The 21,660-nt window shown below is 35.9% G+C and overlaps 1 protein-coding gene and 1 non-coding gene across 3 annotated transcripts in view; one reads left to right on the top strand and one right to left on the bottom strand.

The window, feature by feature from the left end:
- HECW1 (HECT, C2 and WW domain containing E3 ubiquitin protein ligase 1) overlaps positions 1-21,660 on the top strand; it is a 512,769-nt gene that overhangs the window by 232,575 nt on the left and 258,534 nt on the right. The gene's annotated exons all lie outside the window — the stretch shown is intronic.
- Positions 10,640-10,746, bottom strand: LOC136377803 (U6 spliceosomal RNA). The gene has a single exon (XR_010746433.1). It is a non-coding gene; the product is annotated as a U6 spliceosomal RNA (small nuclear RNA).

Genomic DNA, 21,660 nt, shown 5'->3' with positions numbered 1-21,660 from the left:
CTGTGTTGTTTTGTTGATGAGCGCCATTCTGAATGGTGTCAGGTGATATCTCATTGTGGTTTTAATTTGCATTTCTCTAATGATTAGTGATGTTGAGCATTTTTTCATATGCCTATTGGCCATCTGTATGTTCTCTTTGGAGAAGTGTCTATTCATTTCTTTTGCACATTTTTGGATTGGATTGTTTGTCTTCCTGGTATTAAGTTTTACAAGTTCTTTATAAATTTTTGTTATCAACCCCTTATCAGACGCATTGTCAAATTTATTCTCCAATTGTGTAGTTTGTCTTTTTATTCTGTTTTTATTGTCTTTAGCTGTGCAGAAGCTTTTTAGTTTGATAAAGTCCCATTTGTTTATCCTGTCTTTTGTTTCACTTGCCTTTGGAGACAAATCGGCAAATATATTGCTGCAACAGATGTTAGAGAGCTTACTGCCTATGTTTTCTTCTAAAATGCTGATGGTTTTATGGTTTACATTCAAGTCTTTTATCCATTTTGAGTTTATTTTTGTGAATGCTGTAAGTTGGTGGTCTAGTTTCATTTTTTTAGAGGTAGCTGTCCAATTTTCCCAACACCATTTGTTGAAGAGGCTGTCTTTACTCCAATGTATGCTCTTACCTCCTTTGTTAAATATCAGTTGTCCATAAAAGTGTAGGTTTATTTCTGGGTTCTCAGTTCTGTTCCATTGATCTATATGCCTGTTCTTATGCCAGTACCAGGCTGTTTTCAGTACAATGGCCTTTTAATATAACTTGATATCTGGAAGTGTGATACCTCCTGCTTTATTCTTCCTTTTCAAGATTGCTGAGGCTATTCGTGTTCTCTTTTGTTTCCATATAAATTTTTGAAATATGTGTTCTATATCTTTAAAGTAAGTCATTTGTATTTTAATCGGTATTGCATTGAATTAATAAAATGTTTTGGGTAATATAGACATTTTAATGATGTTTATTCTTCCTAATCATGAGCAAGGTTTATGCCTCCACTTGTTTGTATCTTCCCTGATTTCTTTTATCAATGTTTTATAATTTTCCGAGTACAAGTCTTTAATCTCCCTGGTTAAATTTATTTGTAGGTACTTTATTTTTTTGGTTGCAATGGTAAAGGGGATTGCTTCCTTAATTTCTCTTTCTGACAGTTCATTGTTAGTGTATAAAAATGTCTCTGATTTCTGAGTATTGATTTTATATCCTGCCACCTTGCTGAATTTATTTATCAGGTCTAGTAGTTTTTTTTACTGTGACTTTAGGATTTTCTATATACAATATCATATCATCTGCAAATAATGATAGTTTTATTTCTTCTTTTCCAATTTGGATGCCTTTTATTTCTTTTTCTTGTCTGATTGCTGTGGCTAGTACTTCCAGAACTATGTTGAATAACAGTGGTAAAGGGGGGCACCCTTGCCTTGTTTCTGATCTTAAGAGGATTGCTTTTAATTTTTGCCCATTGAGTATGATGTTGGCTGTGGGTTTCTCATAGACGGCTTTTATCATGATGAGGTATGTTCCCTGTATTCCCACTTTGCTGAGAGTTTTGATCATGAATTGGTGCTGGATTTTCTCAAAAGCTTTTTCTGCATCTATTAAAATTATCATGTTGTTTTTCTTCTTCTTTTTGTTTATGTGATGAATTACATTGATTGATTTGCAAATATTGTACCAGCCTTGCCTCCCAAGAATAAATCTCACTTCATCATGGTGTATGATTTTTTTTATATATATTGCTGGATCCAGTTTGCTAATATTTTGTTGAGGATTTTTGCATCTAAATTCATCAGGGATATTGGCCTATAATTTTTTGTGTGTGTGTTGTCTTTGTCTGGTTTTGGAATCAGAATTATGCTCGCCTCATAAAAGGAGCTTGGAAGTCTTCCTTTCTCTTGAATTTTTTGAAATAACTTGAGAAGGATAGGAGTTAGTTGTTCTTTGAATATTTGGTAGAATTCAATTGTGAAGCCATCAGGCCCAGGACTTTTCATTTTTGGGGAGTTTTTTGATAACTGTTTCAATCTCATTTGTTGTAATTGATCTGTTTAGGTTTTCTGATTCTTCCAGATTAATTTTTGGAAGATTATATGTTTCAAGGAATTTGTCCATTTTATCTAGGTTGTCTAGTTTTTTGGCCTACAGTTCTTCATATTATTTTCTTACAATATTTTGTATTTCTGTTGTGTCAGTTGTTATTTCTCTACTCTTGTTTCTAATTTTATTTATTTGAGTCCTCTCTCTTTTTTTCTTGGTGAGTCTTGTTAAAGGTTCATCGATCTTGTTTACTCTTTCAAAAAAACAGCTCCTGGTTTCAATGATCCTCTTATTGTTTCTTTAGCCTCTATGTCATTTATTTCTGCTCTGATCTTTATTATTTCCTTCCTTCTACTAGCTCTGGGCTTTACTTGCTAATCTTTTTCTAGTTCTTTTAGATGTAGGGTCAAGTTGTTTATTTGAGCTTTTTTTAGCTTCTTGAGGTATGTCTGTAATGCTATAAACTTTCCTCTCAGGACTGCTTTTGCTGTGTTCCATAAATTTTGAGTTGATGTGTGCTCATTATCGTTTGTTTCTAGGAATTTTTAATTTCTTCTTTGATCTCATTGTTTACCTATTTGTTATTTAATAACATGCTATTTAGTTTCCAAGTGTTTGAGTATTTTTCACTTTTTTTGTTGTGGTTGATTTCTAGTTTCAGGACATTGTGATCAGAGAAAGTGCTCGATATTATTTCAATCTTCTTAAGTTTGTTAAGACTGCTTTTGTGCCCTAACATGAGGTCTATTCTAGAGAATGTACCATGAGCACTTGAAAAGAATGTATATTCTGCTGTTTTAGGATGAAAGGTTCTGAAGATATCTATTAAGTCGAGTTGATCTAGTATGTCCTTCAAGTCTGCTGTTTCTTTGTTAATTTACTTTCTTGAGGATCTATCTAGTGATGTTAATGGGGTATTGCAATCCCCTACTATTACAGTATTGCTGTTGATCTCACTCTTTAAATCCATCAATGTCTGCTTTATATATTTAGGTGCTCCTATATTAGATGCATAGATATTTATAATGGTTATATCTTTTTTTTGGCTTGCTTCCTTTATCATTATGCAGTCTATAGTCTTTGTTTTAAAGTCCATTTTGTCTGATATAAGTATTGCTACCCCAGCTTTTTTTTTCATTTCCATTTTCATGAAATATTTTTTCCATCCTTTTATCTTCCGTCTGTGTGCATCTTTTGATTTAAGGTGTGTGTCTTTTAGACAGTCTATGTATGGGTCCTGTTTTTTATCCATGAAGCTACCCTATGTCTTTTGATTGGGTCATTTAATCCATTTACATTTAAGGTTATTATTGATATGTAATTGTTTATTGCCATTTTATTCTTTAAAACTGTATTCCTCTTTTGGTATATTCTTTTTCTCCTTTGATCTGTTTACAACAGGTCCCTTAGCATTTCTTGCAAACTTGGTTTGGTTGTAGCAAATTCCTTGGGTTTTTTTTTTGTAAAACTTTTTATTTCTCCTTCAATTTTAAATGATAGCCTTGCTGGATAAAGTACTCTTGGTTGTAGGCTCTTGTTCTGCTTTACTTTGAATATTTCTTGCCATTCCCTTCTGGCCTCAAGTGTTTCTGTTGAGAAGTCAGAAGTCATCCTTATCGGGGCTCCTTTGTAGGTGATAGTCTTTTTATCTCTAGCAGCTTTGAATATTTTCTCTTTATCACTTAGCTTTGGTATTTTAATTATGATGTGTCTTGGTGTTGATTTCTTTGGGTTTCTCCTTAATGGAGTTGTCTGTGCTTCCTGAACATGTGAGATGTTTTCCTTCCTTAATTGAGGGAAGTTTTCAGCTATGATATGCTTGAACAAAATCTCTATCCCTTGTTCTTTCTCTTCTTCTTCAGAAATCCTTATGATGCAGATGTTATTTCTCTTCATGTTGTCGCAGAGCTCTCTTAGAGTTTCCTCAGACTTTTTGAGTCTCTTTTCTTTTTTCTGCTCTGCTTCCATGCCTTTATTTATCATGTCCTCTAACTCGCTGATTCGATTCTCCACTTCATCCATCCTGCTTTTAATTCCTTCTATTGTTTTTTTTTATTTCAGATACTGTATTTGTCATTTCTGACTGATTCCTTTTTATTATTTCAATGTCCTTTTTTATATTTGCTATCTCTTTATTTAGGTGTTCATAATGACCATCTATTGTTGTTCTAATATCTTTGAGCATCTTAACAATTGTTATTTTAAACTCTGCATCTGGTAATTTGGTTATATCTGATTCATTTAGGTCCTTTTCTGGGAATTTCTCTTAGTTTATTTTTGTTGCATTTCCTTGCCTTTGCATTTTCTCTGTGTAAAGGAAGATTATGGTCACTGGAGTCCACTGGATTTGGCCTCTGTTTTCTAGGTATGGTCTGTCTGCAGGCACACCACCCCCTCTTCTGTTGCTGCCTGGGGTTTTTGGGTTTGGGTGTTGCCGGTGCCTGCCCACTGGGGCTGCTCCTGTGGTTTCCACCTCTCCTTCATCAGAGTGGCTGTGAACACATGCTCAGGTGCACAAGCCTTTGTGTCCTTGGCCTTTGCCCTAACCCCGTGGGTGGTGTTATGCTCGGCCCTGAGGGCAGTGGCGATCACCTTTGCTCAACTGTGGGTCTCTGTCTGTTTCTGGGCTTTTTCCCTGCCCTTGCAGGAGGAGCCCACTCGTGGAACAGCTGCTAGCCTTGGCTCTACCAGCCAGGCAGGACTGCATGCCCACACTCAGCTCAGTAGCAGAACTCTGCCTGTTCTGGGCTTTTGTCTCCACCCTCGTGGGAGGAGCTGGCTCCCAAGTCAGGTCACAAGCCTCAGTTCCATGGGCAAGGCAAGGCTGTGCTCCTGCACCCTTGCTGAAGGGCTGGCCTCCACCCCTTCCTGTGTTCCCACCCTTCTCCCTCAGGCTGGATTACAGGCTGCCGGCAGCTGGTCTTGACCGCTTCTGCATGCCTACTCCTCCCCAGCTGGGAAAAACTGAGCTCACATGTGAGCCCAGTGGCAGCCAGTCGGCTTCCGCCCCTGCTGACAGAACTGCACCTCTGAATCCCGCCGCCACCCATCCTCTGGTGAGCCCTCAGCTGTGTGGGGTGCGGACGCTGCAGTTCAGACTCTAACACTCACTAATGTAGACCTGAAAGCTCCCTCCTTTTAAGCAACTCTGCTCTGAGTGCTGCCAGGGAGCTTGTTTGGCTGCTCTCCCGCTTCCTTTTGCTGGTATTGCTGTATCCAGGGAAAATATTCACTTCAGATTTGGGGAGTGACTTGTCCCAAGGATTAGGGTGCCTGTCTCCCAAAATGTTTCTCCCTGTGCCTCCTAGATTACACTCTCTTCCTGCTACTCTGGTACTCTCCTCTCTCCCCATTCCCTGGAGCCCCGGGTGAGTGGTTGTGAAAGAGGTTTTCTGCGCAGTCCCTTTAAGAAGAATCCTGGGTCTGAGAAATCAGACTCTTTCTCACAAACAGTATCCTGACTTGTTTCCAGCTACATACTGTCCTTATACCTTTTCTAGGCTCTTGGGCTGCAGGCTGGGGCTTTGTTCCTGGGACTCAGGACCCTCCCCTCTCTGCTAAACTCACTTCCTGCCATGTGAGTCTCTCCCAGCTGCCATCGGTCCAGGAGCTGGGCAGCCCTCTCCGCATTTCCACTTTTCCTACCAGTCCTACCAGTCTCGGTGTGGCTTCTTCAGTGTTCCTTGGTTGAAGAGTCCTCTTAGTTTAGTCCAAAGTTGGTTTTTCCAGATGATAGTTCTTTTTTAATTTTTTTTTATTCATTTTTTTTTTAGAGAGGAGAGAGAGAGAGAAGGGGGGAGGAGATGGAAGCATCAACTCCCATATGTGCCTTGACCAGGCAAGCCCAGGGTTTTGAACTGGCGACCTCAGCATTTCCAGGTCCATGCTTTATCCATTGCGCCACCACAGGTCAGGCCTTTTTTATTTTTATTTTTTTTAATTTTTTAATTTTTTTTTTTTTTTTAGTTCTTAAAATTATTTTGTAATCCACTTTGGTTCTGGGAGGTGGATGTTGGTACGTCCGCCTACTCCAGCGCCATCTTATCTTCTTCCGAATGTCAGATTTTTATTTTATCTATTGCAATATATGTAAAATAATATAGTTTTTAGCTTTTTTGATTTACTTGTTTCACTTCGTGTAATGTTCTCGAAGTCCATCCATGTTGTCATAAATGGCAATATGTTTTCATTTTGTATGACTGAGTAGTATTTTATTGTATATATGTACCACATCTTTTTATCCAGTCATCTATCAAGAGGCATTTTGGTTGTTTCCATAACTTGGCCACTATGAGTAATGCTGTGATGAACACAGGGGTGCATGCAACTTTGCATACCAGTGTTTTTGAGTGTTGGGGGTAGACAGCCAGTGGAAGGATTGCTGGGTCAGGTGGTAGCTCTATTCTTAGATTTTTGCAAAACCAACATACTTTCTTCCATTATGGGTATACCAGCTTTCATTCCCACCAGCAATGAATGAGGGTTCTTTTTCCTCCAGCCTCTCCAACCCTTGTTATTACCTGCCTTGTTGATAATAGCCAATCTAACAAGTGTGAGGTAGCATCTCATTTTAGTTTTAATATGAGCATTTTTTCCCTATACCTGTTGCACATTGGTATGTCTTCTTTGGAGAATTGTGTGTTCAGGTCCTCTCCCCATTTTTTAATTAAATTGTTTGCTTATTTTTTGCTAAGCTTTGTGAGTTCTTTATATATTTTGGATATTAACTCCTTATTGGAGTTGTTATTTGCAAATATCATCTCCCATTTTTCTGGCTGCCTTTTTGTTTTATTAGTTTCTTTTGCTATGCAGAAGTTTTTTAGTTTGATAGAGTCCCATTCCTTTATTGTTGCCTTTACTTCCCTTGCCTTTAGGATCAAATTCATAAATGGTTCTCTACAGCCAAGATCCATGAGTTTAATACCTATGTTACCTTCTATGTAAATTATTGTCTCAGATCTTATAGTTAGGTCTTTGTTCTCCTCTGAACTAATTTATGTGTAGGATTCATATTGTAGTAAAGTTTTATTCTTTTGCATATGGCTATCCAACTTTCAAACACCATTTATTGAAGAGGCTTTCTTTTCTCCATTGTGTGTTTTCAGCTCCTTTATTGAAGATGATTTGTTCATAATATGTGGTTTTATTTTTGGGCTCTCAATTCTGTTCCATTGGTCTGTATGTCTATTTTTCTGCTCATACCGTGCTTTCTTGATTATTGTAGCTCTATAGTACACTTTGAAGTCAGGTAGTGTGATCCTTCTGGCTTCATTCTTTTTTCTCAGGATTGCTTTGGCTTTTGGGGTTTTTTTATGATTTCATATGAACTGGTGGTTTTTTGTTCCATTACTTTAAAGAATGACATTGCAATTTTAAAGGAGATTGCATTAAATTTGTATATTCCTTTGGGTAATATGGCCGCTTTACGTTAAATCTCACATAAACATGTAATATTATCCAATTCATTGTGTCTTTTTCAATTTCTTTTAGTAATGCTTTTTAGTTTTTAATATATAGGTCCTTCACATCCTTTGTTAAATTTATACCTAGGTATTTTCTTCTTTTTGTTGCAATTATGAAAGGAATTGTTTTTGTTTTTGTTTTTTAGTTTATTTTCTGAAGTTTTATTGTTGGCAGATAGGACTATTGTATATTGATTTTAAATCCTGAGACTGAATGTATTGGTTTGTAGTTTTTAATAGTTTTTCAGTAAACTCTTTGGGGTTTCCTATGTCATCTGCAAAAAGTGATACTTTGCTTTCTTCTTTCCCAATATGGACGCCTTTTATTTCTTTGTCTTGTCTGATCACTCTGGCTAAAACTTTCAGAACTATGTTGAATAATAGCAGAGATAATGGGTAGCTGTGTTTTGTTCCTCATTTTAGAGGAATTCCTTCATTTTTTCACCTTTTAGTATGATATTAGCTGATGGTTTTTCATATAAGGTCTTTAGTATGTTGAGGTACTTTCCTTCTATACCCATTTTATTGAGTGTTTTAAACATAAAGGGATGGTGTATCTTCACAAAAGCCTTTTCTGCATCTATTGATAGGATCATATAATTTTTCCTAGTTTTGTTGGCATGATGTATTACATTAATCTATTTATATATGTTGATACTTGTGCTCCTGGAATAAATCCCACTTGATTGTGATGTATCATTTTTTATGTTATTGATGTATTCAATTTGCTAGTATTTTGCTTGGGACTTTTTGCATTATTAGTTGGTCTGTAGTTTTCTTTTTTTGTGTTGTCTTACCAGATTTTCATGAATATTATGTTGCCTCAGAAAATGTATTAGGGAGTAATGCTTTTTCTATTTTCTGAAAGTCTGTGAGAAGGATAGCTACCAAGTCTTCTCTGAATGTTTGATAGAATTCACTATATGTGTAGCATTTTATTTACTAGCCCTCACCTTTTATTTTGGGGGAGATTTTTTATACTTGTTTCTATTTCCTTCCTGCTTATGGGTCTATTTAGGTTTTTCACTTCTTCATGCTTCAGTCTAGAAAGTATAGTTCTTGGAACTTATCCATTTCATCTAGATTGGTGAATTTGGTGGCATATAATCTTTCATAGTATTCTAGTATGATCCTTAGTATATCATAATATCTGTGGTATATCTTTTCTTTTATTTTAGATTTTGATTATATGAGGCATTTCTCTTTTTTACTCGGATAGTAGACAGGGATTTGTCAATTTTATTTATCTTTTCAAAGAACCAGCTCTTTGTTGCATTAATTTTTTTCTATAGTGTTTTTGGTTCTTTATTTTATTTAATTTTCTAATTTTTACTATTTCTTTTGCTGACTTTGGGTTGCCTTTGTTCTTCTTTCTCCAGTTATTTAAGAGTAATGTTAGGTTGTGTACTTGAGATCTGTCTTATTTGTTGATATAAGCCTGTGATTAATATAAACATCCCTCATAGCTGCTTTTGCTGCATCTTCAAAATTTTGCTGTGTCATGTTGTCATTCTCATTTTTTCTGTATATATTAAATATCTTTTGATCTCTGGTTTTATTTCTTCTTCAATCCACTCCTTTTTTAAAAGTGTGTTTTTTAATTTCCACATTTTTGTGGGGTTTTTTCCTTTTTTTAGTTAAATTCTAATTTCAAAGCATTATGTTCAGAAAACATGCTTCATATAATGTCAGTCTTCCTGAATTTTTTATGTTAATTTTGTGGCCCAACAAAGGGTCTATCCTTGAAAAATGTCCATGCACACTGAAATAGAATGTATATTCTGATGTTCTGGGACAAAATGTTCTGTAAATGTTTATTATGTGTATTTTTTCTAGTGTGTCATTTAAGGCCAATATTTCTTTATTAATTTTTTTGGTTTGATGATCTATCAATGGTGTGTTGAGTTCTCCAGGTATGATTATGTTTTTCTCTGCTTCTGTTTTAAGGTCAGTTAGTAGATGTCTTATATATTTTTGTACTCTCTGGTTTGGTGCATATATATTAAGAAATGTTATATCTTTTTTATTATTATTTTTAAGTGAAAAGCAGGAAGGCAGGGAGACAGACTCCCACATATGCCCTGACCAAGATCTATCTGGCAAGCCCCCTAACTGGTGATGTTCTGCCCATGTGGGGCATTGCTCCATTGCTTAGCAACTGACCCATTCTAGTGCCTGATGTAAGTCCACAGAGCCATCCTCAACACCCAGGACCAACTTGCTTGAACCATTCACACCATGGCTATTGGAAGAGAATAGAGATAGAGAGTGAAAAGAGAGGGAGAGGGGTGGAGAAGCAACTGGTCACTTCTCCTGTGTGCCCTGACAGGGAATCAAACATAGGACTGCTGCATGCCAGGCTGACACTTCACCACTAAGCCAACTGACCAGAGCCTGTATCTTCTTGATATAATGCCCCTTCTATGATTATGAAATGTCCATCTTTGTCTTTTGTAACCTATGTTGTCTTGAAGTCAGCATTGTCAAATATTAGTATGGTTATGCCTGCTTTTCTTTGGGTTTTCTTTACTTGGAGAACCATTTTACAACTTTTCACTCTTGAGTCTATTTTTATCCTTGTAGCTTAGATCTGTCTCTTGAAGTTAGCATATGTTTGGGTTTGCTTTTTGATCTAATCTACTACTCTGTGCTTCTTTATTAGTGAGATCAGTTCATTTACATTTAGGTTAATTATTTGTGCTTGAGGATTTCCTATCGTCATTTTATGTTTTGTTTTCTGGTAACACTCTGTCTCATTTGGTTCTTCTCTTTTGTGTTTCTGTGAGTTGTTTGTGTGTGGTGGTATTCTGTACTTTTTTCTCCTATTTCTTCTTTTTTTAAGATATGTGTTTTAGTACTAGTTTTTTCATGGGTGGTTACTATTAAGTTATTAAGAGAAATATTTTGAACTATATGAATTCTTTGTCTTATGAGTGCTTCTGCTCTCCATCCTCTTCTGCTCCTGCTGATCTTTATCCTCTTCCTTTTTATGTTCTTGTTGTCACAGGTTATTCTTGTTTTTATTGTAACCCCGTTGGAGCTTCTACTTGTAGTTTTGATTTATTTTGTTCTTTGTATCTGGTCAAATAATCATATTGAGTATTTTATGCAGTAGGCATTTTTTGCAATGAATTTCCTCAGCTTTTGTATGTCTAAAAATATGGAATGTTTCATGAATTTTTGTGTCATCCTTGCACTGGAGCTATGCTAATATTCTCTTTATCATTCTAATTTCAGTATATGTGCTGCTGTAGTTAGCACAAAGTTAGTTTTCAAACAACTTAGAATTTATTTTTGTTTGTGGTGTAAGAAGGTGGTCTAATTTTATTTTTTACATCTATCTGTACAATTTCCCCAACACCATTTATTGAATGAACTGTGTTTACTCCATTTTATGTTCTTGCCTTCTTTATTAAATATTTATTGTAAAGGTCTGAGTTTATCTGAGCTCTATATTCTGTTCCATTGAAATATGTCTGTTTTGGAGATGACGTCAGAGTAATCGTGGGGTAGGAAGCGATACCGATAAATCTCCCCCAAAACTCAACAAGATCTTCAACCAGAAACAGATAAACCTATCCTTGGAGCCTCCAGATGTGTCGCAATACACCCAAAGGTATGATCAAGTGAAAAATTGGCTAAATATATAACCAAACCCCGAAGGAAACAGGGAGTAAGAAATGCTCTGCATTCCTCACTAACCTAAACAGGGCGGCTTTCACTGGAAACTGAGAATATAGAAACTAAGGCAGGCAAAGGGGGTGAATAGATCCAGGCCACGGCACAAACGGCCGAACCAGGCTGTGGCATGGAGATCCAACCTGAGGAAAAATTGTTCCTGTGACAACCCGGGCAATACAGCTAACACTCGCACCAAACCCAGACAAAGAAAGACAAGCGGGGCAGCCATTTTCCCCGATCTCCTGGTCGTCGCGCACAGATAGTGGGCGAGAGATTCCCTCCAAAGCCCCGGGAGTGTGCACCCGTGTTGTACCACAGAGGGGCAGAGTTAGGGACCTTTGTGTGGGCCTAAAGCGGAATCTCAGGCCACCCCAGCGCCTTGAAAAAGCCGCACACGGGGACGAAGCAAGAGCCAATTCCAACGCTGGAATTTTTCAGTGCGGGCGGGGGGTTTCACTCAGAGGGCGAGACTTTGGTCTGACATCCTGGTCTGCGCGCGCAAATAGTGAGCGAGAGATTCCTCTGAGTGCCTCGGCAGTGCCTGCCCGTGTTATCCCACAGAGGTACAGAGTCAGGGGCCTTTGTGTGGGCCTAAAGCGGAATCTCAGGCTACCCCAGCGCCTTGAAAAAGCCGCACACGGGGACGGAGCGAGAGCCAATTCCAACGCTGGAACTTTTCAGTGCGGGCGGGGGGTTTCACTAAGAGGGTGAGACTTCCGGTCTGACATCCTGGTCTGCGCGCGCAGAGAGTGAACGAGAGTTTCCTCCAAGCACCCCGGGAGTGGGTGCCCACCTGTGTTACCAGACAGAGTGCCAGAGCCAGATGTCTTTGAGTGGGTGGAAGCCCCAGCTAATTATGCTAGCAGCTCTGATTGACTGAGCATTACCCAGAGCCCTGTGCTGAGTGGGAATAGAGTGGGGAGTGGCCAGCTCTTTGAGCCTCTTACTATCCAGGCAGAGGCAGCAGCAACCCCATAGCTGGATTATCAGGCTACTAACTGAGGAAGGAAAGACTAGGAGAGAGGCTTCAGGAACACGGACTCTCTCACTGTCAGAGCCTATAAATGCTAATGAGCCTCAACTGACAACGCGATTAAAGCACAATACATGACATCGCCATAGAGACTTATCAACTGCAAACCTCTACCTGAGCGTGCCAAAGGGGCAGAACCTGGGGTACAGAGTCACTGACCAGGAAGAGGGAGAGAAAAAAAAAGCAAGAAGATAACCTCTCAAAATCAAGAATAATCCGCAGACTTTATAACCTATCCCATTTTATTATATTTGTTCGTTTGTTTCTCTTATCTTCATCCTTGACTTTTTTTTTTCCTCTTCCAATTTGGTCATTTAACTCTCTACCGGTCTTATTCTCTCCTCTACTTGAACTACACTACCCATAAGTGTTACATCTCCCATTATCTTTTCTTTCCTCTTCCTTTCTCTCTATGAGGGTTGCACTCCAAAACCCTTAACTCTCTCCCTCTCTCTCTCCTCTTTTTTCTTTTTTCTTCTTTTAGTGGTTCCCTCTTTTTTTTCTCTCTCTCTCTCTTTCTTTTCTCCCTCTATATTAATTTTTTCCTTTCTCCTTTATGTCTCCTCTCATTCAAATCTCAATAACAAACAAATTATCTTATCTGGGACTCAAACTTATGTTTGTGGCATTTTGGGGGTTTTTACTTCACCTTTTTAACTCACTAGCAGTGCTCCCATCCCTGGATCTCCATTTTATCAAGCTCTTGTTCCACGAAATACAATAGTAATTTTTTAATTTGTCCCCAGATTTTCCTGTTTCCCACTTATTCCTCTCATCATAACTCTTAGTCAACCAACACCTGAACGCAAATCATTTTATTCTTGATCCAAATTTTTTTATTATTTGTTTTTTGTGGGTCCATACCACCCCTTTTTTATTTTTATTTTATTTTATTTTTTATTTTTATTTTATTTTATTTTACTTTATTTTGCCCCTTTATTACTTTTCCCCAATTCAGGCCCTCCATTACAGGCATTGTTTGTTCTATTAAATGCAATATAATTCATAGTTCACCACAAGATTTTCTCAAGAAGAAGGGAGAGGAGAGGAGAGGAAAAAAGGAGGGGTGGAATAATTTCCGTTTTATAAAAATTTTTTTAAAAATTTTTTATTATTTTATTTTTCTTTATTTCATTATTAATTTTTTAAAAAACAACTTTTTTCGTTTTTTTATTTTTTGAACTTTTAATTCTTTATTAAATCTCATTAATACTATCAACAAAACCACCCTCAGATGCCATTAAGGAAGAGAAAATCGAATATCATAGATACAAAATAAAGAGAGGTAACACAGATAGATGAGGAAAGATCTATGGAGAAAAAATTTAATATATTGGACTTTGGAGCTAAATGACAGAGAATTCAAGATAGAAATCCTAAAAATACTCAGAGATATACAAGAAAACACAGAAAGGGAATTTAGGGAGCTCAGAAAACAACTCAATGAAGAAAAAGAACATATTTCCAAGGAAATTGAAACTATGAAAACAAATCAAACAGAGATGAAAAACTCAATTCACGAGCTGAAAAACAAGGTAACAAGCTTAGCTAATAGAACAGGCCAGATAGAAGAGAGGATTAGTGAAATAGAAGACAAACAACTTGAGGCACAACAGAGAGAAGAAGAAAGAGACTCAAAAATTTAAAAAAATGAGATAGCCCTACAAGAATTATCTGACTCCATCAGAAAGATAACATAAGAATAATAGATATATCAGAGGGAGAAGAGAGAGAAAATGGAATGGAGAACATACTCAAACAAATAATAGATGAGAACTTCCCAAGCCTGTGGAAAGAATTAAAGCCTCAAATTCATGAAGCAAACAGAACTCGGAGTTTTCTTAACCCCATCAAACCTACTGCAAGGCACATCATAATGAAATTGGCACAAACCAATGGCAAAAAAAAATTCTCAAGGCAGCCAGGGAAAAGAAGAATACAACATATAAAGGAAGGCCCATTAGATTATCATCAGATTTCTCAGCAGAAACTCTACAAGCTAGAAGAGAGTGGACCCCAATATTTAAAGTCCTGAAAGAGAGGAACGTTCCGCCACGAATACTATACCCATCAAAGCTATCTTTCAAATATGAAGGAGAAATAAAAACATTCACAGATACAGAAAAGATGAGGGAATTTATCATCAGAAAAACCCCACTCCAGGAATTACTAAAGGGGGTTCTCCAATCAGATACAAAGAACAAAAAAAAAAAAAAAAACAACTAAGCCACAAGTAAAAGCTCCAAGAACAACACAATAAAACCAAATTTAAACTGTAACAACAACAAAAAGGCAAGGAGGAGAGGATGGACATTAACAGTAGCAAAGGACGATGGAGTGCAAAAGTACTCACAAAATAGTGCGCTACAATGAACAGGGTAGGAACCCTTTTCATTACTTAAAGGTAACCACCATTGAAAAAACCACCACTGAAGCACATGAGATAAAAAAGATAGCAACAGAGGAAAGATGTATGGAATACAAACAAATAAAAACAAATTATAGAAAAATGAAAGAGAAGGATCAAACAAGACACAAAACTAACAGAAAGCAATCTATAAAATGGCAATAGGGAACTCAAAAGTGTCAATAATTACACTAAAAGTAAACGGATTAAACTCACCAATAAAAAGACACAGAGTAGCAGAATGGATTAAAAAGAAAATCCAACTGTATGCTGCCTACAGGAAACTCAACTAAGTAACAAGGATAAAAACAAATTCAAAGTGAAAGGCTGGAAAACAATACTCCAAGCAAATAACTTCCAAAAGAAAGCAGGCGTAGCAATACTCATATCTGATAATGCTGACTACAAGACAGCAAATGTACTCAGAGACAAAATTGGCCATTTCATAATGGCTAAGGGGACACTGAATCAAGAAGACATAACAATTCTTAATATATATGCACCAAACCAAGGAGCACCAAAATATATAAGACAGGTACTTACTGACCTTAAAACAAAAACTGACAAAAATACAATCATACTTGGAGACCTCAATAAACCACTGACGGCTCTAGATCGGTCATCCAAATAGAGAATCAACAAAGATATATTGGCCTTAAGCAAAACACTAGAGCACCTGGATATGATAGACAACTACAGGACATTTCATCCCAAAGTGACTGAGTATACATTTTTCTCCAGTACACATGGATCATTCTCAAGAATTGACCATATGTTGGGCCACAAAAACAACATCAGCAAATTCAGAAAAATTGAAGTTGTACCAAGCATATTTTCTGATCATAAGCCTTGAAACTAGAATTCAACTGCAAAAAAGAGGAAAAAAAATCCCACAAAAAAGGGAAACTAAACAACATAGTTTTAAAAAATGAATGGGTCAAAGTAGAAATAAGTGCAGAGATCAAAAGATATATACAGACTAATGAAAATGACAATACGACATATCAGAATCTATGGGATGCAGCAAAAGCAGTGATAAGAGGGAAGTTCATATCACTTCAGGCATATATGAACAAACAAGAGAGAGCCCAAGTGAACCACTTAACTTCACACCTTAAGGAACTAGAAAAAGAAGAACAAAGACAACCCAAAACCAGCCGAAGAAAGGAGATAATAAAAATCAAAGCAGAAATAAATGAAATAGAGAACAGTAAAAGTATAGAAAAAATTAATAGAACAAAGAGCTGGTTCTTTGAAAAGATCAACAAAATTGTCAAACCCTTGGCAAGACTTAGCAAGGAAAAAAGAGAAAGAACTCATATAAACAAAATCCAAAATGAAAGAGGAGAAATCACCACAGACACCGTAGATATACAAAGAATTATTGTAGAATACTATGAAAACTATATGCTACTAAATTCAACAATCTGGAAGAAATGGATAAATTTCTAGAACAATACAACCTTCCTAAACTGAGTCAAGAAGAAGTAGAAAGCCTAAACAGACTTATTAGTAGAGAAGAAATAGAAAAAAACATTAAAAACCTCCCCCCAAAAAAAGTCCAGGCCCAGACGGCTATACCACCGAATTTCATCAAACATTCAAAGAAGACTTGGTTCCTATTTTCCTCAAAGTCTTCCAAAAAAATTGAGGAAGAAGCAATACTTCCAAACACATTTTATGAGGCCAACATAACCCTCATACCAAAACCACGCAAGGATGGCACAAAAAGGAAAACTACAGACCAATATCTCTAATGAATACAGATGCTAAAATACTAAACAAAATACTAGCAAATCGAATACAACAACATATTAAAAAAATAATACATCATGATCAAGTGGGATTCATCCCAGAATCTCAAGGATGGTTCAACATATGTAAAATGGTTAACATAATACACCATATCAACAAAAGAAAGAACAAAAACCACATGATCTTATCAATAGACGCAGAAAAGGCTTTCGATAAAATACAGCACAATTTTATGTTTAAGACTCTCAACAAAATGGGTATAGAAGGAAAATATCTCAACATGATAAAAGCCATATATGATACACCATCAGCTAACATCATATTAAATGGCACTAAACTGAAGGCTTTCCCCCTTAAATCAGGAACAAGACAGGGTTGTCCACTCTCTCCACTCTTATTTAATGTGGTACTAGAGGTTCTAGCCAGAGCAATCAGACAAGACAAAGAAATAAAAGGCATCCATATCGGAAAAGAAGAAGTAAAGGTATCACTTTTTGCAGATGATATGATCCTATACATCGAAAACCCCAAAAAATCCACAAAAAGACTACTAGAAACAATAAACCAATACAGTAAGGTCGCAGGATACAAAATTAACATACAGAAGTCAATAGCCTTTCTATATGCCAACAATGAAACAACTAGAACAAACTCAAAAGAATAATCCCCTTCACAATTGCAAAAAAAAAATAAAATACTTAGGAATAAACATAACAAAGAATGTAAAGGACTTATATAATGAAAACTATAAACCATTGTAAAGAGAAATCGAAAAAGATATAATGAGATGGAAGAATATTCCTTGTTCTTGGTTAGGAAGAATAAATATAATCAAGATGGCCATATTACCCAAAGCAATATACAAATTTAATGCAATTTCCATCAAAATTCCAATGACATTTTTTAAAGAAATGGAGCAAAAAATCATCAGATTTATATGGAACTATAAAAAACCTCGAATAGCCAAAGCAATCCTAAAGAAAAAGAATGAAGCTGGGGGCATTACAATACCTGACTTCAAACTATATTATAGGGCCACGACAATCAAAACAGCATGGTATTGGCAGAAAAGTAGACACTCAGACCAATGGAACAGAATCGAAAGTCCAGAAATAAAACCACATATATATAGTCAAATAATTTTTGATAAAGGGGCCAAGAACATACAATGGAGAAAAGAAAGCCTCTTCAATAAATGTTGCTGGGAAAACTATAAAGCCACATTGAAAAAAATGAAACTAGACTACAGTTTGTCCCCCTGTACTAAAATTAACTCAAAATGGATCAAAGATCTAAACGTAAGACCTGAAACTATTAAGTACATAGAAGAAGACATAGGTACTAAACTCATGGACCTGGGTTTTAAAGAGCATTTTATGAATTTGACTCCACAGGCAAGAGAAGTGAAGGCAAAAATTAATGAATGGGACTACATCAGACTAAGAAGTCTTTGCTCAGCAAGAGAAACTGATAACAAAATAATTAGAAAGCCAACTAAATGGGAAATGATATTTTCAAACAATAGCTCAGATAAGGGCCTAATATCCAAAATATACAAAGAACTTATAAAACTCAACAACAAACAAACAAACAATCCAATAAAAAAATGGGAAGAGGACATGAACAGACACTTCTCCCAGGAGGAAGTACAAATGGCCAACAGCTATATGAAAAGATGCTCATCTTCTTTAGTTATTAGAGTAATGCAAATCAAAACTGCAATGAGATACCACCTCACACCTGTTAGATTAGTTATTATTAACAAGACAGGTAATAGCAAATGTTGGAGAGGCTGTGGAGAAAAAGGAACCCTCATTCACTGTTGGTGGGAATGTAAAGTAGTACAACCATTATGGAAGAAAGTATGGTGGTTCCTCAAAAAACTGAAAATAGAACTACCTTATGACCCAGCAATCCCCCTACTGGGTATATACCCCAAAAACTCAGAAACATTGATACATAAAGACAAATGCAGCCCCATGTTCATTGCAGCATTGTTCACAGTGGCCAGGACATGGAAACAACCAAAAACCCCGTCAATAGATGACTGGATAAAGAAGATGTGGCACATATACACTATGAAATACTTCTCAGCCATAAGAAATGATGACATCGGATCATTTACAGCAAAATGGTGGGATCTTGATAACATGATACGAAGTGATATAAGTAAATCAGAAAAAAACAGGAACTGCATTTTTCCATATGTAAGTGGGACATAAAAGTGAAACTAAGAGATATTGATAAGAGTGTGGTGGTTACGGGTGGAGGGGGGAAAGGGAGAGGGAAAGGGGGAGGGGGAGGGGCACAAAGAAAACTAGATAGAAGGTGACAGAGGACAATCTGACTTTGGGTGATGGGTATGCAACATAATTGAACGACAAGATAACCTGGACTTGTTATCTTTGAATATATGTATCCTGATTTATTGATGTCGTCCCATTAAAAAAATAAAATTAAAAAAAAAAAAGAAATATGTCTGTTTTTATCCCAGTATATTGTTTTGATGGCTATGGCCTTGTAATATAGTATTGATTGATATCAGATTGTTTGATTTCTTTAAACTTATTCTTCTTTGTCAAGATCACTGTTGATATTTTGGGTATTTGTCGTTCCATATAAATTTTTGAATTATTTCTAGTTCTGTGAAATATGCCATTGGTATCTCGATCAAACTTGCATTGAATCTATAGTTTGGTTGGGTAGTATGGACATTTTAATTATGTTAATTTTTCCTATTCATAAACACAGTATATATTTTCACTTATTTGTACCTTCAGTATCTTTCTTCAGTGTCTTATAATTTTCTGACTACAGGTCTTTTATATCCTTGGTTAAATTTATTCCTATGTATTTTATTCTTTTTGAAGCAATTTTGGATAAGATTGTTTTCTTAGTTTCTCCTTCTGACAGTTCATTTCTGGTGCATAAAATTGTAACTGCTTTCTAAATATTTATGTTATATCCTGCTATTTTACTGAATTCATATATCAGTTTCAGTTGTTCTGGTGGAATCTTTCGGGTTCTCTATAAACAATATCATGTCATCTGTATATAAGGACAGTTTCACTTCTTTCCAATTTGGATACCTTTTATTTATTCTTCTTTTCTGATTGCTGTAACTAGGACTTTTAGTAGTATATTGAATAGAAATGGTGAAATCTGACATTCTAGTCTTATTTTCAATCTTAAAGGAAATACTTATAGTTTTTGCCCATTGAGTATGATATTGGTTGTGGGCTTGTCATATATGGCCTTTATTACATTGAGGTATGTTTTCTCTGTTCCCACTTTGTGGAGAATTTTTATCATACATGGGTGCTGGATTTTATTAACACTTTTTCTGCATCTATTGATATGATCGTGTAGTTTTTATCTTTCATTTGTTTATGTGGTATACCACATTAATTGACTTGCAGGTAGTGTACCAACCTTATATACCTGGATAAATCTCATTTGATCATGATGTTTAATGTTTTAAGGTATTTCTGTATTCTGTTTGCTAATATTTTGTTGAGGATATTAGCATATAAATTCATTAGGGATATTGGCCTATAATTTTCTTTCTTTGTACTGTATTTATCTGAGAGGGGATAGGTATTGGGGGCTGCATAAAAAAGTGAAGAAATTAAGCAAAGCAAAAAAATATAGACATAGACAACAAGAGAGATTGCGGGAAGAAGAGAAACTAAAGGGAGGTGGAGGAAGATAGAGGAGCAATAAATAGATGGTGATGGAGGGAGATTTGACTTGGGGTGGTGAACAAACAATGCAATATACAGGTGATATATTATATAATTGTACACCTAAAACTTGTATTAATTTATAAACCAATGTCACCCAATAAATTCAATTTATAAAAATACATAGACCAACAACAAAAACTATTTGGATTTGTATGGAGCTACAGTAGACCCTGATAGTCAAAGCAATTCTGAGGAGGGGAAAAAAAGCTGGAGAGATCACACTCCCTGATTTTAAGTTATACTACAAAGTGACAGTAATAAAAAAAGCATGCTTTTGGAAGAAAAACAGACACATAGACCAATGAAGCAAAATTAGAAGCTTAGAAATAAATTCACACATATATGGGCAAATAATTTCAACAAAAAAACCAAAAACATACATTGGAGAAAGAATAAATGGTGCTGGAAAAATTAAAAAGCCACATACTAAAGAATAAAGCTAGACTGATTTTCTTCCCCATATATAAAATTTAACTCAAAATGGATTAAAGACATAATTGTAAGACCTGAAACAATAAATTTCATAGAATAAAACATAGGTACTAAAATTATGGACCTTGTTCTTAGAGACAGTTTTATGAATTTGACCCCAAAGGCAAGAAAAGTAAAAGCAAAAATAAATGAATGGGACTATATCAAATTAAAAAGCCTCTGCACAACAAAAGAAACTGACAACAAAACAAAAAGGCAGCCAACAAAATAGAAGATATTTCTAAACAACAGCACTGACAAGTGCTTAATATCCAAAATATATTTAAAAAAACTCATAAAACTGAACACCACAGAAATAATCCAATTAAAAAATGAGCAGAGAACCTGAACAAATTCTTCTCCCCAAAAGACATACAAATGACCAAGAGATATATAAAAAGATGATCAATTTCACTAACTCTAAGGGAAATGCAAATCAAAACTACAATGAGATGCTACCTCATACTTGTTAGAATGGGTATTATCAACAATACAATTAATATAAAGTGTTAGAGAGGTTGTGGGAAAAAAAGGAATCTTCATTCACTGCTGGTGAAATGTAAGCTAGTACAACCACAATGGAAAACAGTATGAAAGTTCCTCAAAAAACTAAGAGTAGAGTTACCATATGACCCAGCAACCCCTCTTCTGGGTATCTACTTGAAATTTTTGAAAACATTTATGACAGAGATATATACACCCTTATGTTTATTGCAACATTATTCATGTTGGCCAAGACATGGAAACAACTGAATTGTCCCTCAATAGATGATTGGATAAAGAAGATGTGGTACAATGGAATACTACTCAGCCATAATAAAAGATGTAATACTACTATTTACAACAACATGGATGGATCTTGGGAATATCATGCTAAGCAAAATATCAGACAGAAAAACCCAAGAACCATATGATTTCACTCAAAAGTGTGATGTAAAACCAAAAGCAATAAATGAACAAATAAGACAAACAAACAAATACTCATATACACAGACAACAGTATGGTGGTTACCAAAGGGAAAGGGGGAGGGGTAGAAAGATAGTGAAGGGTAGTGGGGGGTCAAATATATGGTGAGAGGTGG

This window comes from Saccopteryx leptura, chromosome 6 (assembly GCF_036850995.1).
Source record: "Saccopteryx leptura isolate mSacLep1 chromosome 6, mSacLep1_pri_phased_curated, whole genome shotgun sequence".
In the NCBI taxonomy this organism is placed as follows: Eukaryota; Metazoa; Chordata; class Mammalia; order Chiroptera; family Emballonuridae; genus Saccopteryx; species Saccopteryx leptura.
The sequence above is the reverse complement of the archived record's forward strand: the minus strand, read 5'-3'. Positions and strand labels throughout refer to the sequence as shown.